The following is a 15,128-nucleotide window of genomic DNA, read 5'->3' as shown; positions in this document are numbered from 1 at the left end:
ACAGGTGGATTTAAACCCCTCAATAGAATAGAAAGCTCAATAAAAGTCTAACAAAGGATATATTCTTCATCAAAGAGTAGGAAGGTCGGATTGGTATTTTCATCAGGACTGATACTAGTTCAATGTCACTTAGATAAGTATGTGACACACTGAATTATCAGATGCAGCTTTCTGAATTCTGCCACTTTTTTCACAGACGTCACTGATATTATTATCACCATTATATGATGTGAGCGAAAATGTAACTAGGACAGTGAAACGGTCTTGAGAGGATCGGCTGGGAGATAGTATATCACTCTTAACTTAAGAAATCCAAAGCAGCAGCAACAACAACAGTAGTCAAGCTGCCTGTGACACATTTTTTCATCTTTTGATGAGTGAAAGTGACAGCTAGGGGTGGCTGAAAATGAAAAGGAAGTAGCTACACGAATCTTTATAAGTCTTAATAAAACAGGATAGAAACCGCTTCCTTAGAGTCACAGCAAATATGTGTTTTCTGCAGTGATGTTATCCGATTCACCGACTAAGTTTCCCTTGCATATGCTGTAAAATGCTGAGGTATACAAGAGTAGTCAAAGTGAACTGAAGTACTTATCCTTGCAATCAGCTCAGACAACCCTAGTCTCTGTTATTTTGTTTTGCTGCAGCACTGCAGAAATTTCTCTTAATCGCCTTAATCACTTCCCCTCGATTAATAAAGCACCCTACCTACCGATGGCACACAGAGGCTGGACACCACTGAATGCCACTGATCCAATATAGCTAACCAGGTGTAACATAGGATCCTGAACATGATTAAAGCAGCAGGCACACCTCAAACTGACATTCACTTGCCTATGAGAAACGTGACTAGTCGCTGAACTGCTGTATCTTGCAAGGTCACCGTTAAGTCAGCGGAACAAGTTAATTACAATACTGTAGCACCTGAAGATTTGTTTATTTACTACCATTCTGTGGAATTTTGTTAGAAAGACAAGTTCATTTCAGGGCTAACGAGTATGCTATTGGTTAGTCAGGAAAACTGGGCCATGTGCCCATTGCCTTGGCTTAGATGCAATTAGGACAAAGTAGTTTCAAAGATTCATTTATACAATACGCTTCTCATAAATGTCTGTTTTTTTTTGTGCAGCAGTCTTTACTCTGACAAATAAAAGGGTATCGTCCTCTACTTTGGATTCTAGGCCTCCTGGAGTGGAGAGAGAGTGTGTCTCTTCCTGTCATTTCATTATTATTCTGCTGAGATCAAACCGTACTGCAGCTATTTAAAACCGCCACCATAAACAATGTGAAATTCCTAACGTCAAAAAAGAAAGCCAGGATAAGGTTCATTTTAACACCATTTCTTTCTTCAGTACCAAGGCACGATGTTTGCTTTTTTGTCCACAATCCCAGGTACATGCAGTGTTTTCTGTTTTTTCGTTTGGTTAATGAGCTCACTCAGCCAAAGGCTCGTTATATCCGAGCACATGTGGGCAGAACGAATACTGACCAGCCTCATTAGATGAAGTTTGCAATAAAAGAGAAAGAGGGCATGTAATAGGAAGTTGTACGGTGTAACAAACCTCGTTTCATTGGCATTACTGAAGCAACTTGCATGTGTGTATCAAGATTTGCAGACTAAAGTTTTACTTTTAGTGTTTGCGTTAAAATAAAGTACACCTAAGTTTCCAATGCGAAGCATCTTGGAAAGCAACGGTGAAGTTCAGTTGAGTTAACGGTGCCTGTTGCAAAGAAAACATAAAACCAAGGGCACTTGTTTTCCTGGTTTAATGAGGCCTATTGCTACACTCTTGTCTGTATGCCATGTGAGCAGTTGTTACCGACAGCTGCACAGTGTAGTATGTATGGCTAGCCAAACATCACACCATCCACCACAGGTTGTCACAGGACTTCCGCCTCTTTGTCGCTGTAACAGCTTTCCATATTCTTTTAGTGTTCCGGTCAAAGTTCGGACTAACCTACACCTTCACGTTTTGTTGTTTTCCCTTTATCTTTTCCTTACTTTTTTACTTTCTGCAGTGTAGACATTGCAACTACACATAATATAGAACAAAAAAAAGTGTACAGTATAATTCACGTTTTAGATTCAGTCACAGTCTAGCCAGTGTTTGCCTTGACGACAAATGTGCAGTCTCAAAAAGTCTTTCGTGAGGACTGCAGAGAACAGGTTCATTCCAGCTACCAGCTGCAGAAATATCCAGTGAACAGCACCTCAATCAGTGCTTACCACATGTCCGTTTTTGTTGACCCCTTTACTGCAGTCTGGACATGTGGAAACATGAATCCAAATCACGACATACTTTGTGAAAACTAATCACCATCTACGTTGCTACTGCCATGCTAACAGATACTGCCTTGCTGACATTGAATTGCCCTTCGGGTTTCACGGAAAATGAATATTGTCCTTTTTGTTGCTCTTTTCCTGGGATGGTGAAAACGTATTATTATTAAACAGAAATTTATATAGAACTTCTCTTCCTGAATTATATTATTATAAAACAGCGAAAACAGCTAAGCTAAAGAGGACGACGATGGTTTTAAAATAAAAAGGAGCATAAGCGTTAAAGATAAAAAAAGGTGAATGGCTGAAATAAAATGGGAAATAAAATAAAAATATGTGAATATTTGTAAAGTATGAGGTCCAAATATTCTGCTAATATTGCAATTACAATACACACATTCATTTGAAGGGCGACGGGGAATCACAATAAGGTTATTGTTAACAAATGTACTTTTAATCTGAACAAAAAAAAAAAAAAACCCTGGTTGTGTGCCTCCCTCAACTAGTCAAGTTGCAGTTTATATCCATGTCTTTCTAAACCCATACATAATAATACGTACGAAATAATATGTGCAGTATTTTTGCGGAACATTATAATGTCACAGTAAAATGTCACTAATTCATTATTTTATTCTACGAGATATTTGTGCAAAATCTTATAATTAATAAAAACTTTTATTGAGTTATGGACAAAATCTGGTTTAGAATGACATTTCGCCTTTGACCACCAAATTCCACTCAGTTCATTCTTGAGTCCAATTGGGTATTTGTGCCAGATTTGAAAAGAAACCCTCAAGGTGTTCCTCGGATATCACATTCACGAGTTAAGTTATGGCCGAAACTATGTTTTATGAAGACACGATGGCCTTTGACCACCAAATTCTATTCAGTTCATCCCGGAGTTCAAGTGAGCATTTGTGCCAAACTCCAAGAGAGTGCCCCAAGGCGCTCGTGAGATATTGCCTTTCTCAAGGACAGGCCAAAAACATAAAGCCTCCAGTGAGCAACATCATGATCTGGCCTCCGCTGACATAAACCAAACTGAGATAGTTTGTGAGCAGTTGAAGCCTAGAGGGAAGGCAGCAAGCGCTCCACATATGTGGGAACTCCTTAGAGACTATAGCTGAACACACATGTCAGTCACTCTTCCCTAAAATTTGTTATGAAAGCAAAGGGGTGTTCTTCAAATCTTAATGAAAATATCTGACAACATCTGTTATAGAAACAAAAATCTAGTTGAAGATGTCTGGTGTCTCACACAATGACTCTTTCACAATGCAATAATCCAAAAGAGAAATTTAAAACCCTCCCCGTTTACTATACAGTAATGCAATTTTATTTGAGGCAGAAATCCAGCTGTGTAAATTTATCCAATAGACTGCACTCAAACATTCTGCAATGAAACAAAAGAGCACCTCACAGATTCATGTTTTACTATGACGGGCGTATAGTAAAAACTGAAGATATAGCCAGGCCAAGTTTTATCTTACAAACAGCTGCTACAACAGGCTCCAATTGTGTTCAAGCATTCCTGTACAGAGTAGCGGTACAAGCTACCACAGACATTTTATTCCGCAAAAGAGCACATAGTCGAAGCATTTTGGACACAAACTGTTACATTATAGCACTGGTCAAACTTTTCGTGACTGCCGAGAATGCTGCAGCAGGGGAGGAAAGTATTTCAGAGAGTATTTCAAATGAAGAGCCTATATAGTTTGGTCGTCTACATCTCACATACAGTACACTCAAATCCATCGGCGTACAAATCTCCTGATCTAGACAGACGTGCAAACAGACGTGCGTGTGGTCCATATATGTCATGGATATATGGGGTATCAGGTACAACAAAGACGTCCATGTCCAAACTTGTTTCGCACAGGGCCAGGCCTACACGTGGCATAGGCATGGCTGGGCCACTCAGCTGAGGTATAGCAGCAAATAAATGGAGGTAAATTATGCTATCACCATCTGAGAAAGGTTTCCCGTGTCAGGGAATGAGTTGACTGCCTTTTGTAGAGCCTTCAGACTGGCTGCCATTTGCTTAACTTTCCACTCTAGTTCGGCACTAAGTTAGGTTTGACATTGGGTTTCATAGTCTTCTCAGCTATTATACTCTTTCATCAAAGCAATAGTTTCACTGAATATCAAACATACACAATTATCCCCATTTACTGTAAAGAAATAAAAAAAATTTTGCGCTCTCTTGCCGTCGTCCGTTTCTTTGGTTCTGCCATTTTTCGTCACCTGTGCCAAAAGTCTTCTTTGATTAATCTTGTTTTGTGGAGACACTGCAGCGTTCAAGACGCTAGCGCCACCTACTCTTAAAACTAAATAGTACAATACAGTAAAGCATAACTTCCGTGTGTGGGCCATATTCCATATTCATTTAGAATTTGCTGCAGGCTAGTTAAAAATGGACCACCAGTCAACTACAGGCCGGAGTTTGGACACCCCTGCTATATAGCAATTTAAATCATTTTTAGGCTGCTTATTTATCAGCCATGACTTGACATGGCTTGTATACTAATCACAAAGCATAGCATATTATGCTACCAGCAAATATCATATAATCATGTGGCATATAGTTGCTTGATTAGTCGATCTCTGTGTATCCCATCGTCCGCCTATGCTAGTTTATCATATATCTTATTGTGTTGGCCAGTAACAACCAGGTAAAATGCTCAATGTCATGATTGACATCTGTACATTTCTACTGTTTTGGGGAGAATATTATATTTAATATTAATTAATATTAAAAAGCTGTTTCCCCTTTCTTCCAATCTTTATGCTTAGCAAACCTAACCCACCAACTCCAGCTCTACTTCCAATGTCACCAATGTTGCATCGTGTTGTCAAATTTGAGATATAACATCCCTTATGTTATATTATACTCAAAGACCACCAAGGTCACATAAAAACGCACAGGCCGAACTTGATATCATCTTTTAGATATTTACTGCTTGGTAGACCCCAAGGTCTTTCCAATGCCACAGTGACATTTTCCACAGATTTCCCCACGGTCACCAAATCCATCTCTCATGACAGCAGCATCAAGCCATGAGTCCACTAGTTGTAATCCTGCCTCGGTGACCGAGTGAACTGGCCTCAGACTCTACCTGCTGCCATCGTGGCGTGTGAATGTGAATCCCTATGCCCTGATACGTCTACACTAGATCACCAACAACAGCTCACCACAACACCTGCAATATGTATGAGAGGCTGATTACATCCATTCACATCATTTAGCTGAATGACTGCCGGAGTAGATTACCAACCTACGTCTCTCTGGCCCACTGCTGGGAGGCAGGGTCGACATTTACATCTGACCATTACTTAATATTGCAAAGCGCAAGATAAATTAATATAATTGCCGTAATTTCTTTTCTCTTTTATGGGGAGGTTAAATTATGCATGATTGCAATTATGTAATCATGATACATGATTCATTATACTGTACTATAGTCCAAGTCACAATAAACTACTTCCACATGTGGTGGGGAAGTAGTTATGGTTGACTGATTAGACACAGTGAGTTGACGAAATATGTGGGAGATACACAAATGAAAAACAACAGGATACATTTGGGCAAGCCCCTAACCGAACACAACAATAAACTCTACAAGCATGTTGCACTATTAAAGTGGGGGGAAATAGGCTTTATTAGTGTACTTTTACTTCCAGGTAAAGAATTCTAACTACATTTATTTTGCAAATGTTAATCTTTTATTAGCTCATTTTATTATTAGTTTTTTGGGGGGTCTGGCACACATTCATACTTTTAGTTTTTTTATTCCTATACAATTGCATATGGAAAGAATAACAATTGAATGTTTTATCTGTTCCCATTTTCCTCCAGAAACATTGTGGACATACTTTCTGTATGGAGTTCCTATAGGGCCTTGTCAAGTATGAAACAGGTTATTACAAAAGAAAATACAAATTAATCAAATATTTATTCATTTGTAATATTGGTCACTTGTAGAATAACATTCATTACATTTATCTCAATTAATTCAATTATAATTCTGTTTATCATCATAAATTATGATGTCACAAAACAAAAAGACATTTTCAGTTCAATTTTTTAATCATATTAAATAGTTTTCAAAATGCTCTTGTCCAAAGGTTGTCCTTTATTTAATATAAGTTTTTATTTGGTTCTTTTTTTTTTTGAGGGAGTCGCATTCATAAAAATTGCATTAGGTGGCGCTGGCCTTCAGTCCTGGTTGAGCAAGATATCTTGACTTTTATTGCGCGAACACAGTTTATTTTGCTCTTGCTTTATTTTATTTGGCAGTGTTTTAATTGCTTCTTTTAGCTCACATTAATTGATTTTATGTTTATGATATCTGCATTGCTTGTACAGCACTGTGGTTGTTTTTTTAAATGTGCTGCAGACATAAACTTTGACTTGACTTGGGCACCTTATATAATGCCAATGTATAGCAATAGAAAACAAATGCAATGCATAAACTGAAATATCAAAATTGATTTTTAATCTATTGTAAAAAACAAAAATACATTCAGAGGTGTCTAACGCTTCGACAACATAAGGCCACAGTGTGCAATGTGCAGTTTAGTACTGTATAACTGATTACCACTACTAATTCAGGAGCTCATCTACTGAGTTAGGCCGTGGTGAAGTCATGACATCCATCCTTCCATGTTATTACTGTATATGTTCCTACACCTGACTACATTAACAAACCATAAAGCCAACAGCCTTTACTGAAACCTTTACAACAGGTTTATTCATCCAAAATACTCAAGCGACTATGAAACCTCACTCTGTTTTGGCAAGATCAGATAAATTCATACCAGACGACATAAACTTTGGAATGTAACAAGATTCACTAATAAGAACAATAAGGGCATGTACCGCTATGAGCATGTCTGCCTGTACTTGCATGGAAACATACACTTGGCAGCCTGCAGAGCCAACAACCTCCCAAGCTACAGAGCAGAAGAGAAGTGGAGCAGTACTGGAGGACTGACTTTGGCACGGGTTGCAGTTCTCAAAGCACAATGAGAACTTTGAAATGACACTGTGGTTTTTGAGTTAAGATGGTGTGTGCTACTCATTACGATGCTTCACTGTATCTTACAATGTGAAATCAGAAAACCCCGCCAAAGTGCATTCCATTTGAATAAGGAAAGGAAATCAGGGGACAGCTGTCCGAATCACAGTACATCATAAATCCTCTACCAGAGCAACAAATCCATTTTCTGATACTTTATTGTATCGAGAACATTAACTGTGTGTTTAGATGAAAAAAACCCATAGGATTCCTGAAGAGTGGTTTTTGAAGCCCAATGTGGTGGCTCTGGCCGTCGCAATCTTGGCCCTGACTGACTCCATCAAACTCCGGACTTATTCAAAATTGGGCGCACAGGTAAAGCGTGAGTGGAGCTGAGGGAGGCGGGCGAGGGCTCGACAGATAGCGAGTAACTGCTGGGGACACCCATCAGTCACTTAAAAGAGGCCACACCCCCAAATGATATCAATATAACATTATGCTGTGATTATGGTTAAACATCGCCTTCCCTCCCCTCCAGGTTGACACTTGATCATGAGATGACAATTATTATTAAAAAGAATAAAGCAATTTCTTTGCAATGTCCATTGTTAAGGGAACTGACAATAATAAGCTCATAAAGATGCAATTACTTGTTCTGACTACAGTTTAGGGCATCAGGACCGAAAACAAATATTGAGCATAACTATGTATCATTGAAATCAGTGTTTTTGTTCCACCTGTTCCTGCTTTACATTATTTTTCCATACGCTACTCCATGCAAAGTGGACACCTCTGTTTCTTTGCACTCCAACGTCTTTAGATTTTCCTCTCCAGCGACACCACGCAGGTTGTTAAGAACGACAAGCTGTGATCTGCCGGGGACCGGAGTCTGTCATGTATCTCGGCCAAGACATGGCAGGAGTTCATGGTTCATGGCTTATTGCCTAAAAATGTTGCGTAGTCAGAAGTCTGCTTTACATACAACATATGTAAAGGGAGATTCGATTCGCTGACAAGAACTGGATCAAGAGGCAGATGGGAGGAAACACTTGAACGGAGGGGCAAATTTAATTACGTGCCAAGAACTCGTTAAAGTTTCATAAATCATTGTGCATACTAGAAATGTTATGATACGATTGGCTGCACATTTCATAATGAATAGTTCATAATCTTCAATCAAGTTGTAAATGGGACAACTGGGATTTTTTTTTTAAAATATTTTTTACAATATGTATTGAATACAGTAATATGCAATATATTATTATATTACATTACACAGCATTTCGAATAACTACTGTATGGCCAGTGATGCTTTGAATAAATGACATTTCTTTCCAAATACATAACCTCTAGAATTACAGTGGTTGCATGCCTCCACCAGCTAATCAAGTACAACTAATCAACTGGTTGCAGCTCCCTATTATGTCCAACGAGACTCATACACTATGAAATACAGTATGCAGAGAAGATTTTGAAAAAATAAGTGTTCTTGCAGAGCATTATGATAAGCCAGTGAAGCTGACCTTTGACCATGTTAATACGGAATTTAATCATATCTATTTATCCTATTAGGTATTTAGTTATGGTCAAAAAGAAGTTTTGTGAGACCACAGTGACCCTAATCTTTGACCTTTGGTCACCAAATCACTTGTTGCAAATATGAAGAAATTTCGTCAAGGCGCTTCTGACATACTGCTGCCAAGGGTTAATATATGAATAAGTTTTTTTAAGCTCATCAATGTGTGAGGATCGATCTTGAGCTTGGACACCCGGATTGTCTACTTGATAGCTTGTGTGTGTTTTATACTCACTGTAGGTTTGAAAGCTTTAACTCAAAATCGTCTGTGCTAAAATTAAACAAGATGAGAATTTTAATCTTGTATGGAATTAAGTTTCGACTTCAATGCAGACAGATGGATATAAATGTGGTAAAGGTGTTTAGTGGTAAAGTTGCCTTGGATTACCAGACTTAGCTTCTATAAAAATTTTCTTTTTATTGGGGACCCGGTGCCCAAGAGCTTAGGGTGTACGCCACATAGGCTAAAAAGCGCTTAACAGCTGAGCCCGCTCAAAGGCTGACTGTCACAGTTTCACGTCACAATCTAAACTGTGATTGTGAATAATCTTAAACCCACAAGTGCAACACAAGACAGAAAAGTCCGCCTGTACATGCCCACGCAGTCCTTAGAAGTGAAAACACCAGCATGTGCGAAGCCCATAATACTTCAGTAGAGGCCTTTGTAACTAGACCTCACAGTAAAGATGTAAGATACATTTGAGGAATCTATCTAGGAATTGTGCCAAAATAAATACAATGCTTTCAAGAAAAAAAATCTCAATCAAAGCTTTCTGGAAGACATTTCACCACTCTGCCATGTGGCTTCTTCCTTACCTTACAGAGAATGACAATAGTTTAACATGCCCATACATTAGTGAGCTCCACTTTCACTGAACCAAATCAAAATAACTGCTCTTAAATTCAAATGCCAACTTGAAGCTCTGAAATGAATCAATTACATGTAAAAAAAAAATACCGCAAATGTAACATGCACAATACCTATGAAACGCATCACAGCCGTCTCAATCAACAGACCTCAAACCTCCCCATCGATTTTATTTATTATGACTTCTCTGCTGTCATTCATTCCGAGTCAGGACTAGCAAAACAGACAGCTGTCATCCCAGGGGTGGGGCAACCATCTTGAAAGAAGCCAGACAAATTTTAACAAACACATCAGCGGGGTCATTTTCAAACCTTATGTCTTCCAGCTCTTTTCCCTGCTACCACAAGCGGCTTCGACCGCATGCATACGACTGCAGTCATACATATGCTGTCGGCTGCAAACATGAGCCTGTGCTCTGTGAGCTGGTGCTGTCCACACAGAACGACCTTAAATACCCTCAGCCTCCACCAGCGATGCTGCCTTCAATAGCTCCTCTTTTTGCATGATGTAAATATGAGCTATCAAGCACACTATAGCTAAAATCACGATCCACAATGGATTTTAATGTATTTATGCTACTCTTGAGTGAACAAGGTAAATTCTTTTCTTTTTGTTTAAGTATTTTTTATACTATATAATTTTTATTAATCTGTTGTTTAGGCACATTTAATGAATGCTTTATATATTTACTTATATTAACCAGCTGCAGTCATAATGCTGTCTGCCCCCTTAACCGCTCATTCTTGACATCCGACCAAGAAAAAAAGAAAAAAAAGGACAAAAAAAAAACAAACAAACACCGTCATCTTGCTGGATCATTCATGCACTAGCACGCTTATATTTTTTGTCAGCCCATGAAGGCATCGCTTTTCTGCTCGCAGGGTAACAATTTACTGCCAGCTACGGCAAGGCGTAAAGGACAGATAACTTAAATAACTTTAAATCTACACACGAGCTGAGTATTCAGTGCGTATTTTGTAACAACTCAGACCTTCGTCTGTGCATAAGATACTAATGATAAGCATTATATCATACAAGTCCAACCTATAAGGTTACTAAAGCCGTTAAGGGATCTTGGTTTTTCTGCTCTCCAGATGTTTATCTCCCGCTAAGTGAAGTCCATGTTGCCAAAGTGAAAGTAAAACGGAAATATATGTCGTACATAAATTACGGCAATGTAAGTAAAAGTGAACGGGGCCGTGCCAGACTAGTATTTTTATAAATTGGTAGGATGCCTAGAGATTTGAGGGCCCATAAAGCAACTCCCTCAAGTCTTCATAAAAGCTAACCCTGGTACGTGCTGTTCTTTTCTACTGACGGAACCTCAAGCCAAATGCCTGTCAATTTAAAGCGCTCTCGCTTTTTGTTAAATTTAACAACACGTAAAACAAACTTCGAAGTAAGTTTATGGATTAACGCGAACGAGAGTACAATTCGGCGTTAATAAAACAGACCGGATGTTGCATAAAGTATGAACTTTTTCTGATAAATTCTCCTTTTATTCCTGCTATCTCATTCTGACAAAATAGATCACCGTGGGCGTCAGGGAACGGTGTTTAACCCGTTGTAACGTCTGAATCTTTCACTTATAAAGTGCTGCATGTTTGATAAAATGTACCCCGAACAGTCGCAAATATGTTAATTATTCTGGTAAATTCTATGACATGTTCATCCAGGTGTGTGCTGTCAACCGGTTAGCAGGTCAGGGCTGAATTGCACAAATTTTGAACGTAGTTCGGCGCAGAAGGTTCTCTCCATAGGACGTAAAAAAAAACACACACACACGCACACACACGCTGGTCATGTCAAACATTCACATGAACATTTAGCTTAGGTGGCGCAATGAACAGGCACATAGCAGCGGCACTGTCAAGCAGCTAGTTCTTGGAGAAGCTGTCATTGCCAAAATTGTTGTCAAAAATAACCCAACACCCTCTCCCTCTAAAAAAAAATAAATAACCAAACATACCGCATATGCAAGACAAAGCTCGTATCCAGATATCACTTGGAGTCTCAGTGCCCGTGCATTCCTCCTCAGCTGGAATCAGTGTTGATCTCCGTCGGCTAAACTGAACGGGACACAGCGCCAGGGTTTAACCTGAAATGACCCGCGCTAGTGCAAATAAGGCGAGGGCTATACGCGAGTGTCTTGCGTGTCTGTGTGTATTGTATGTGCGGAGTGGAGTGAGAGCGGTGTGCGCTGACAGTGTATGCGACGATAGTCTGCGCTGAGGACGCCAAAGAAACTTCAACATGGAGCCGAAAACAAAACCGAAAAACACACGACAGGACACACTAACTGACAATTGTAGCGCTCTGACTGAACGCTACGGGGAATCAGTGAGCCGAACCAGGGGCAGGAACTGAACAAAATAAGCCTCGCCCTTATTACAAACTCCCAAGTTTTTTTCTTTCTTTTTTTCGATGGCGGTTGGCTGCTGTTACAGTAGGCCTGGTACATGCCGACGGGGCAGGAAACATACTGCTCTGTCTCACCGTACATGCCTGCGTTAATAATAGCAAGTTGTTTTCGTAATTATAATAATATATATTTTATATTTTATTACATATTTCATATTTATGTATCCAATTAACATTTTCCAGATTTCTACGTGTTCTTTGATTTTCGTAAATAATATATATATATATATCTATATCTATATCTATAGATATAGATATAGATATATATTACCACTGGTTGTTGATAAAGCTTGCACACGTTTATAAGTGATATAAGCTGTAGGTTGGTAAATTGGTCCCAAACTCTAGAGAACATACCAGATCAGCCACAACATTAAAACCACTGACATGAGAACAGGAGAAGTGAATAACATTTACTATCTTGTAACAATGATCTGCTGGGAAACGTTTGGACCTGGCATTCATGTGGATGTTACCTAGACATGTACCTCCATAGCAATGACACTCCTCTATGGCAGCAGCAACAGTCAGTCACACACACAAAAACGGTTTAGGAGCAACTTTAAAAAACAGGAAAAACAGCACAGATGCCCTCCCCTCAACCTATAGAGTTCTGGGCGTCATGTGACCTTTTTTTTTTTTTTTTTTTTTTTTGACACCACCACATTGGCAGGTAAAGTCTGGGAAATGAATGGCGCCAGGCTGATTTCAGGCCGTCAGAATTTACTGCGCACTTTAAACAGATAGAAATTGACCAATGCAAGGCAAAGCCCGGCAGATTATATATCACAGAACCTTATCATGCCCCAAGTGTGCTTTTTTCGAGCATTGAAACAGCGGCGAGGACAATGTTCCTCCTGACCTGCAGTATCCGGTTATATACTGTATAACTACCTCATTAACTGTCCTTCATCCTACTCCGGAGAGTCACTGAAAGCATACAGCAGCCTGGAGGGATACAAATGGACACAGTCAGGCTTCGTGATGGACATCCAGATTTGGAGTTAGTCGGCTAAATCAGTGTCGTCATCACGACATCAAGGGTAAGTGTCTCTTCGTCACAGATACGCTGTCATAATGGCAGCATGTGTAACTAGCTAATCACCGTGCTAAATAGTCTCTGTTATATATATATAATTTATATGGTCTATGCGCTGCACCGTGAGCTGAGACTCTCCTCATTGGTCTGCCCGTATGAGGCAGGTCAAGGTGATGCTAATCAATGTGCACTGAGCAGGTCGCGTGACGTCAAGCGCCGCTACACAACACAACTCAAAAAATGCAAACATGGAGAAGCTAAGTGGGAGCGCTAAACGGAAATTAAAAAAGGTGAAGGATATCAGGAACACAGAAAATTTTAAATATATACCGAAAATAGGGAATTTCTTCATGCTAGTCAACGTTAGCAACTGTTCTGCTAAGGCAGCATCCGTCAACGAGGACAGCTCAGCTAGCCAGGACATTTCTTCTCTGCCGGCGCTAGCTAATGTTAGCCCTGAGAGCGAAGAGCCCCCGGCAGCATTTTCAACCGACGGCCCGGATTCTGCCGCGAGTGCGACCGTTGAGGGAAGCGGTGATGGGTCTCGAGTCTCACCGCCATCTGAACCGCTCGTCGAGTCTGCGAGCAGCCCCTGAACCTCAACGCCTCTACTCCCAGGGGATCCTGCACTGTGGGGGGCGGTTACGGAGCCGCTCCGGGAAGAGGCGATCTTCCGAGGGCCTGCAGCTTTACAGAACCAGGCTGCCAAGTATCTTGCATCGGTGAGGGAGTCCGGACTTGGGAGTAGGACACACTCCCTCACCAACGATCTGCTTGCGATATTTTGAATGCTTTGAAAGTGGTATCTTATTTCCTTCCCTCTCTATGTAGTGGGTCAATTTTGCTAGATTATACTGATGCCATTGTGTTTTGTTTTCATAACATCATAAGTGAGTGAGTGGCCTTGACAAGAGAACATAGTGGTGCATTTGTAGTTCTATGAGCATTTGCACATCTGTACATCAAAATGCACTTGATGACAGTTAGTTATTGAAGTACTGAGTATATTTACTGTATATTACTGTAATTTATTCTGTATTTTGCCAGATTATGGTGATCCTGGGGTCGTGATGATGGGGCCCTTGAATATTGTTGCCCAGGGTACAGTGAAGTGTTAATCTGGCCCTGACTAGAGGGTGACAATTTTCGGGACTCCCACGGGTCACGGTATTCCCGCGGTTGTACCACGGTACGGGAATCAATTTCACTGTTGGTAACGTGATGGGGGCGGGATAGAGCAAATAATCAATGGGGAGCGGGCAGGAGCTGGATGGAGCCGGAGATTAAATTAAATTAAAAAATGACGCTGCAATGCGGTGAGTGCGCCCAACTTTAGACAACAACATAGGGAGTGGGACGGGATTTGGGAGTCTTTCTCTGGATTTTGCGGGACAGGATTTTTTTGGGGGGGCAGTCATATGATCGGGATATGACGGGAGTATTTTTGTGGGCTCGGGATGGGATGGGAGCGACTATTGATTCCCGTGTCGCCCTCTAACATAGACGCACGTAGCCTACGTTGGTGCGAGCCATTTAAACTTATGCACTAGTCAGTCTGTCTCGGTCTGTAAAACTCCACCAACTCTACTTCCTGCTTCACTTTCCACTTCCTGCTTCACCAAAATTTCGCCGAACACGAGTCATACAAATATTTCTATCTCCGAACCCCCTCAGTTAACCTTTGCTCAATGTGTTCCATCTTTATTGATCCAAAACAATCAATCTGTTGCCAGACACCACAGGATACCCTCAGAAGGCCCATGCACATTCTCTGATGAGTCACAACTGTTTTATGAGCAAAAAGGGGGACCAACACAATATTAGTAAGGTGGTCCAGAAGTTTCCCAGCAGAACATTGCATTGTCACAAGACAGTCAATGTCACTTACTTCTAGTGCTTTTAATGTTGTGGCTGATTGGTATATT

The 15,128-nt window shown here is 40.3% G+C and overlaps 1 protein-coding gene across 1 annotated transcript in view; it reads right to left on the bottom strand.

Moving 5' to 3' along the window:
- The window catches only part of thrb (thyroid hormone receptor beta), a 114,159-nt gene extending 102,103 nt beyond the window's left edge, over positions 1 to 12,056 (bottom strand). Inside the window, exon 1 of the mRNA XM_084563187.1 lies at positions 11,713 to 12,056. The gene's annotated coding sequence lies outside the window, so the exon portion shown is untranslated. The remainder of the gene's footprint in view (positions 1 to 11,712) is intronic.
- Positions 12,057 to 15,128: the final 3,072 nt, after the last annotated feature.

This window comes from Chelon labrosus (assembly GCF_963514085.1).
Source record: "Chelon labrosus genome assembly, chromosome: 16".
Taxonomy (NCBI): Eukaryota; Metazoa; Chordata; class Actinopteri; order Mugiliformes; family Mugilidae; genus Chelon; species Chelon labrosus.
This window is presented reverse-complemented; position numbering and strand designations above follow the sequence as displayed.